Consider the following 8,270-nt stretch of genomic DNA (forward strand, 5'->3'; position numbering starts at 1 on the left):
AGGGCTCAGTCACCAGCCTTGAAGCTGGGTCTGAAGGCAGGGCATGGGAAGAAGAGCAGATGCTTTTCCTCTCCCCTTACCCATAAAATTGAAAGATATCATTTTGTGTTCCCTTCAACCTAAAACCTTGCCCAACCTTTGCCCAAGGGACAATGGCACTAGGCAGGATGGCACGGAGCTTACAGCCCCTGGAATGGAAATGGGGCCCTTGCCTGCTCAGGGAGCTACTCCGACAGGCATTTCCTCATGCAGGATAGCAGGCACCATGATGGAACTAGGAGACATTTTCTGGACACAGTGAGATGAATTATCCTGGCACCATCTGGTAGCTGATTCTCATTTCTGACAATATTTAAAGCTTAATTTGGGCTTGGGCAGTAACAAATAGGTCTCAGATCTCACCTGGCTTTGCTAATCTCTTGACCTAGGCATATCACATTATTTGTCTGAGGCTGTGGATCTCAACATTTTGCTGCTATGTCTATTCTCTATTCTAGATAGACTGCTGGACACTACCCTGATGGCACCCTGGTAATCCTGGATGGATCCTTGCTGAAGAAAGGGGAAAGCAAGAGCTCTGTGCCTTACTTGCAGCAAGCACGACGTGAAAGTCAATCACATTTAGGCATGTTCTCCCAGCTAGAAGCCATAATGGACCACAGCCACAAAGAATTTGCATTCCCAGACACCTAATGGCAAGGGGGACATTCATTATTACTATTACAATTATCATTATTTTAAATATGAACTTAAATCTAAGTTACACACTCTAAATGCTGCTCATGATTGCTCTAGCACATATGTATCCGTGCATGTACATATACATTTATATGCTCGAGTCTCTATATAAATAAATAATCCCTTTAGACAGAACAGCATGACAGCAAAAGCTTTCAGATAAGAACATGGTGTGAAAATGTAGCATGTCTCTTCTCTTTATGTTCTATGGCAAATGCAAACGAAATTTATTGCTTAAAATATGTGCAATCATTTTCATCTGACTACCTGTAGATGCTCTATATGGCTCTGTACAGGAGTTCTCTCCTGCAGAGAATCTGGTTTATTACTAGCACACTTCCATTCTTTCACATGTCTTCATGAATTTGAAAGAGCTGCTTAGAATTTGTCACTTATTTTTAACAATATAATTTTCTTTGGAAGGAACATTCTTGCTAAGCTTGACATGTGATATTTAATCGCATATTGACCACTCAATATTACTTTAATGCTTCCTGTCAGTTACAGTACAGCAGGCAGGGTTCAAGCAACACGTTTGCCTGGAGTTCAGTATTCATTTAAATCAAATTTGTCAGCTTTCAGTTTTTTTAAATGTAATATTTTATTTTTATTAAATGCAAGTTAATAATGCCTTGTCAGGCCAAGGGCATGTTTTAATGTGAACAACTCAGATGTTAAGTGAAATTGAAGCCATAACACACTGTTAATGGAGTCATACAATCATCCTAATGCCAGCGTCTCAACCTAACACAAACACACTCTGGCTTCATGTTGGGTTATTTCAGGGAGCTTTTCAGATACAGAAAAGCACTCACACATCTAACTGCACGCACACACACAAGTTGTTTTTACAAGCATATGCTCCTGGGCACAAGAGCCTACAACGGTACTTACACATACACACATGCTGTTTCTCCTCTTCACAAAGCATCCTGCTTGACTGGTGGCATTGCAGCTTGGGTTATGAGTGCTGTTCTTAGCTTCAGCTCTAGTTTTCAATGATGCTACCTACAGTGAATTTTTTGACAATGTTTATGTATGCAAGCACACATACAAACAACTTCTGTACAGGGAAGATGCACAACAAATGTGTCTTCCTAAATATATGCAATTGAGTGAATGCTTGGGTGCATTATATACACGTCCATTTAATAACACAGTGTTCATGAATCACCAGGGTGGGATAGTTTCCTCTGCATGCACTACACAATGCAGGACACACACCCACAAGTGACAGCTGATCCTCTGCCACCTTCATCTTTACTCAAGAGCTATCCCTCTTCCTATTCACAAAGAGGGATGGCATACTAATGATCAGCCATCATGTTACAGGGTAACAAGATGGATGAAGGCTTCTAAATACACCATGAACTGCAGCAACATAAAATAACTCAGAGATGAAGCATCACGCCTTTAGGGAGCACTTCCCAGAATCAAGACCAGACCAAACCCATGCTGCACGCTGTGACCACGCTTCCCAGTGCCACAGCCATGCCATTCAGGAAACGGTGACAGCATATTATGCCTTTCACCTCCTAAATCACCAGCTCCAAAGGGGTGTGTGTCAGCAGTGGCACACCCATCCCCATCTGACAGCTGTGCCAAGGTGGTGGCAGCACAGAGGTGGCCTATGCACACCAGCGGCCCCATCACTGGTTCCCAACACAGCTGACACTAATTGGCACCCACATCAGCAGCTCGGCATGAGGGGCCAAGGGCTCAGACACACACCCTGCTCCCCTGAGCAGGGCTGGAACAGGGGAGCTGTGCCCCCAGCACTTTCTGCAGCCACCACTGCTATTACAGAGCAGGATAACAACAGCGATAGAGGTGCACAGAGGTTATCCAGCACTTCCCAGTGACATTTGAAAGGAAAGGGCACTGCTGCTATAGAGAGGCATAGATGTAGGAAGATTTGGGGCTGCACCACAGCCATACAGGAACCTTCCAAGCCCATGGCACCCACAGGCAGAACATGCCCCATCTGTGCTTCAGCAGGGATCAGTCAGGACACATGGGTTTCCCAGCAGGTACATGCATGACCTCCACAGTGGTGCAAGGAGCCAGTTCCCAAGCTTATGTCTGTCATGGGTGGTGCCCAGGGTCCCTGGTCAGTGCTGGTGGTGGGACAGCACCCAGCACAGAGCCCAGCTCAGGAACTGCTTAGTGCTGGATGCTGAGCTCCATCCCACACCTTTGTACCCTGATGTAATTCTCCTTTCACTGGGATTTTATCCTGGGTCCTCACATTGTTACCCAAGAACATAGATGCACTCAATATTTTGAGGTGGTGGGGCTGGAGCCAGGGCTGTGCTCCCCACCCCTTCCTGCTGCCTGAGAGCAAGCAGGGGACCCCCTGCAGGGCAAGGAAACAGCTGCACCCCATCACCCAGCTCAGCCCACTTTCCCACTAGGGGAAACACTTTCCAACATGCTTCCCTATGCAGAGAGGTAGGGAAAACGTCTAGTAGACAGTCAGGCATTTTATGGCCACCATGCTTGTTACCTTTGGGAGATCAGTAAGGTTTTCATGGTGGACCCATTGCAGCCGTGTTTGTAGGCCTTGCCTTGCTTGCATCAGCCCACTGTACACCTTGCGATATCGGAGCACTGCTCACCACAACAAGTGCTGTGTTGTCTCCTGCCCCAGGTTAGTGCCCCAGATTTATATTGGCACAGTGCAATTAGAGACAGCACAGTTACATTGTCATGGAACTGGTGTAAGAGAAAGTCAGCCCACAGAGATTCACATATTCATTCAGACTATCCAGACATAATAAGGCTGTCCAGATTCTAATGATCAAAAATGCATACAGTTGGCAATAAGGTATATATATTAATTATAACTGCACAGTTCAAACATGAGCTACTTTGCACAAGAGTAATTAGAATCGCAATTGACCTTTTGCAGAAGCGTAGGGTTATGCTTAATTCTAGCCAGCAGCATTCAAAACATTTATTTAAATACTATTCCTACTTCTTAACTCATAACCATATATTGTTTGAAAGCTATTTTATAGCTAACAGAAAAGGACTCCTACATGGGGAACGAAACATATGAAGCTCTGTTCTTTACACCAAACACTTAAGAGTGCAAGAAAACATTAATATATGAAAGCAAGAGTAAAAAATAAATACACGTTTAAGAACTAAATGAATTGCCACCAGAAAAGCAGTTGTATTTATGCTTTATCTAAGAATGCTCTAATAAAAGAGATGACATTCAGTCACATGATACTCCTACGTCTTTGCTTCTCTGCTTTTCTATACTAGCTGTTTGTTATTTCCCATAACGGCCAGGGGAATCCCTGTCCTTGATGAAGAACACCCATGCAAAGCAGTGTGGCATCACTGTCTTCTTCCTTCCCAGCAGCCTAGGCTGAGCCTTCCCCAGAGCCAGCCTAAATGCCATCTCTCTCAGGGAAACAAAGGCATCAGCCAGCAAACACCTCTGCAGGAGGAAAATAGGAAAAGACCTCTCGATTTTAGCTGCTTTTTAGAGGCTACCAGATGTTTTGCAAGTCCTTTTCCATGCCAGTATATCTGAGAAGAAAAATACCAGTAACTTTGAGGACAAGGTTTGGAGGATCTGTCAGAGAGCAGGAATATTTCATGTGAGCAGGGACAGCTCACATGAAATATTGGGACAGCCCACCATTTGCAAACATCCCCATAGTTGTGCTTTCAATAGGTGGCACTTATGAATAATAATATGCATAATCTATCTTGTGCCTATGCAGGAGAGAAAACATAAGTGGACAAGCCTGAAGGCATGGCCGTCTATTAAAGGTTGCTTGGGAATTCTCTGCAGAGTTAGGGCAAAACTGTGCTGCTAAACACGGCTGGGGGATTTGCATGTTTAAGGAAACAGGACTAATTGAAAGTCATTCTCTTCTGGATGAGCGATTTACATTTCTTACAGATCAAATTATAGAGGGGAAAATACAGTTTTGCCCTTTTATTGCTTATTTGATTGCCAGCTTTTATTGCTTTCTCTTTTATTAAAGAGATGCAGTACAGAACGTCAAAAAAACACCCAAGTACCAAGGCATTATACGCACCTAAAGTCTAAACCCTGCAGAAACACACAGCCCTGCTTTGTTCTGTGCCTGTTTGTAGACACCTCGAGTTAAGTACCCAGGGCTCAGGATCTCAGTAATTAAATATAAAAACAGTTAGGAAATTGCATAAAAATCACTGTATCCTAGCTAGCACTGCAGATGTAACTCAGGTCTATTCCTCCCACAGTGGTGAGGAAAAATGTAGCCAATTTTAGAGTAGTCCAAGAAATAGTGAGGTAAGCAGCTCGGATTTTCCCCAGAGAAATAGCCAGACTAACTATTATTTTTTTATCTGCTTACATTATGCTATTATGCTTTATTCCAAAAGAAAAATATATATATATATATATTTTTTTAAGAATAAGTACATTTTTAGCTCAGGTGAACACACCTCCTTTGTGCTGCTAAGGAGAAAGCAGGCCCAGTCACATTCCCAATGCATTCTTGTTCCCTTGGGAGTACAAGGAATAACCTCTGCATCACAGGGAGGCAACAGAGCCCAGAAGAGCACTCTGCCACAAAAGGACCAAGCCTTGCAGAGAGGAGAGACTCTGAACATTTACCTGCAAGCTAAGGGCAGGAGACAAGGAGGAGCTCTCCAGGGGGACTTCAGGGACTCTTCAGCTCACATCTAGGTGCAGACACCTCATTCATACAAGGACAGGCTATCACCATTCTATAAAGAAAATAATAATAAAAAAAAGTAAACACAAGAGTAAGCAATTTCCAGACACATCAGTCAGCTTATGCCCAGCTCCACTAGAATCAGCACCCTCACCCCCATATAGAGAGCAACAGCCGCTCAAGTCACTACTAAGGCAAGAGCCCCTTCCTCAGTGCTTATCTGCCACACCTCGAGTAACCCAGCTGCAGGAGATTATCTGAGTACTGGTGTTTTAATTGAAAATGGCTGTACTAGGAGCAGAGAACCTCATCGTGTTAGTATTAATAATAGGTGCATGGGGGATAGGAGGGAACAGCAGCAATTTAACAACATGTAGCACAGCTGGCAGCTGTGTAAGCCAATGTGCACATACACACACACACACACACAAAACAAAAGACAGTAACAAGAATCTGAGAAAGCAAAACTCATGGGATGGATAATGCATCAAACATTTCAGTTTCACTATTGCTGTTGGCCAAAGGAGAATCTACCAGCATGGGAAGAAACCCATCTCCAATCTTGCTGAAGCCCCAGGAGGATGAACTCGGGGGCAGCTGATGTGGTTGCGCCCTGCTGTCCCCTCACAGCAGGGGTTGTGCCAGGCTGGCTGCTAGCCTGAGTGTCCCATCTCCACCTCTGGGTGCTGCCAGGGAGCAGAAACTAGCGCTGGGAAGGGGAGGGGGAGGCAAGAGGCACCCAGTATCGGGATTCCTCTGCTGCTAATCATCGCTGTGCATGTGAACTGTGTGTAAAGCATTCCCATGTCAGAGCTGTAGTTGTACATAGGTGTAAATTACTGTACAGGGTTCAAGGCAGCACTCAGCCATGCCCAAGTTGCCTAATTAGCAGTTGTTAGTGTGGCAGAACTATAAAGTGCTAATATTCAAATGTTATGACTGTGCAGCCTCTTGCCAAAATCCACAAAGTGTTTGGAAGCTGGCTGGCATTACAGACTAAACTCTCTCTTCCCTTGCAAGTGGAGGATCAAAGGCAGATGTGCTAATTAACCCTTCTTTTGAGTATATCTATGGTGAAACCACAGCACCATATCCATGATGCCACTGCTGCACTGCCTGGCCACAGGATACGATACTGCAGTGGCAGTCCCCTTTCAGTTCAGCCTCTCTCTGTTCCAAGCGAGGCAGCCCCCTAATTTGGGAGCTGCTGCTCTGGGTATCAAGGATGAAGAATTGAGTATTTGTGTGTAGGTCTATTATTGTAAAGCAAAACCCTTTGCCTTGCACAGCCAACCTCCAGAACACAGCCTATGGGACTGGAGAAAAGCATTCATGTAACATATACTACTTGACATTGCCCATGGCTAAATGTGGGGAACAAGATGTTCTCTGTGGCCATACCAGGCTCCCTCAGTCATACCCGCTTTAATCCAAACGCCTCTGCAAGGAGACGTCCCTGGCCGCGGTTTCTGTTGTGAGCAATGACAGAAGGGAGAGCACAGCGTGCATCTGCTGAAGCATGGCAAATGGCGAAAGCTGCACAGGGGTTTGGCTGTGCACACATCAACCACATCAGGCAGGAGCATGCCCCTGGTTCAGTTCATTTCAGAGTTATTTTGTCTGGTTAACATCAAAGATGCTTCTTACTCCTGCATGTTGTTCACATCCCACTAATTTCATAAATGGCAGCACATGTCCAACCCCTCATTGCACGTATGCCCTAAATCCCCTGGGAAGCTCCATGGTACATGAAGCCATCTGCCCATGGTGCGGAGCCACTCAAGAGGGCCAGCTCCCCCAGGGACTCTGCCATACACTCAAGGGTGGTCTGGCCAAATGGCTTCAGTCCACCCTGCATGCACTGATGCTGGTACCCAAAGAGCCCGAGCCACCTCCCTCAGAAATTTGTCAAGAGAGGTGATTTTCCTTTTATGCCATCATTACAATGCTTTTTCAATATTGCCTACATCCCCAGAGACTTGATATCCATATAGCTGGTTGATTAGCAGATCCGGTTTTACTGACACAGCTTGAACCAAATCCACCAAAACTAGAAACCCACTGAGTCCAGGCTGTGCCTTCATGCAGGGAAGGCTGTGGTGGGCAGCTGGCTCTGTTAGCCCCCAGAGCCATGGCCAGGGCACCCATGAGGCCTCCAATGCTGGGCTTGGCCAGCACAGATGGGCATGGGGAGAGCCAGACAGAGCTGGAAGCCCGACATCAACCTTCGAAAAGTGCCTATTTCCGGCATCCTACAGTTAAAAATGTAATTTTCATCAAAAGTAGAGGACAGCAAGGAGGGTGTTGCAGAGATGGGCCGATCACACTGGGCAGGAAGGGATGTCCCTTCACCCCAGAAGTGAATGTGTGCCTGCAGCACAACATACATTAAAAGTGCAGCTGCCTCTTCTGTGTGAAAACCAAAACCCAGCCATCCCATTTCACACACACAAACTTCACAGATGCACTATAGGCTATTCATTACTAAGTATGTTGAATTTTCAATACGAAAAATATTCCCTAGCATTAGTTATATTTGTTTCACAGGGAGGGCATGAACATTCATGTGGCTCAGAAAAGAGGCATGTGCCATGTGCCACCAGGACAAGCAAACATGATTCTTTCTGTGTTTTCACAGGTCCTGGTGCAGCTGCTGCAGGTCTCACAGATACATTTCAGGCCAGTGCCAAGGTCCAACACCTCTTCAGCAGCACTTCAATAGCTCCAGGTCTGGGGAAGGGAAGGGTTCCAGCCTCTTCACCCGTTAATGCTATGGAATCATGGGGTAGCATCAGTTCCCTGGTATTTGTTCATGCCTTCCATAAAACACTTCAAATTAAAATAAAT

The 8,270-nt window shown here is 45.4% G+C and overlaps 1 long non-coding RNA gene across 2 annotated transcripts in view; it reads right to left on the reverse strand.

The window, feature by feature from the left end:
- Nucleotides 1–5,685, reverse strand: part of LOC106019270 (uncharacterized) — a 6,773-nt gene extending 1,088 nt beyond the window's left edge. For both annotated transcript variants that reach the window (XR_001193950.5, XR_001193949.5), the window contains exons 1-4: nt 5,578–5,685; nt 5,363–5,475; nt 1,633–1,746; nt 589–689 (exon numbers count right to left, since the gene is read on the reverse strand). This is a non-coding gene — a long non-coding RNA (uncharacterized lncRNA). The remainder of the gene's footprint in view (nt 1–588; nt 690–1,632; nt 1,747–5,362; nt 5,476–5,577) is intronic.
- Nucleotides 5,686–8,270: the final 2,585 nt, after the last annotated feature.

Source organism: Anas platyrhynchos, chromosome 8, assembly GCF_047663525.1.
Source record: "Anas platyrhynchos isolate ZD024472 breed Pekin duck chromosome 8, IASCAAS_PekinDuck_T2T, whole genome shotgun sequence".
Classification (NCBI taxonomy): domain Eukaryota; kingdom Metazoa; phylum Chordata; class Aves; order Anseriformes; family Anatidae; genus Anas; species Anas platyrhynchos.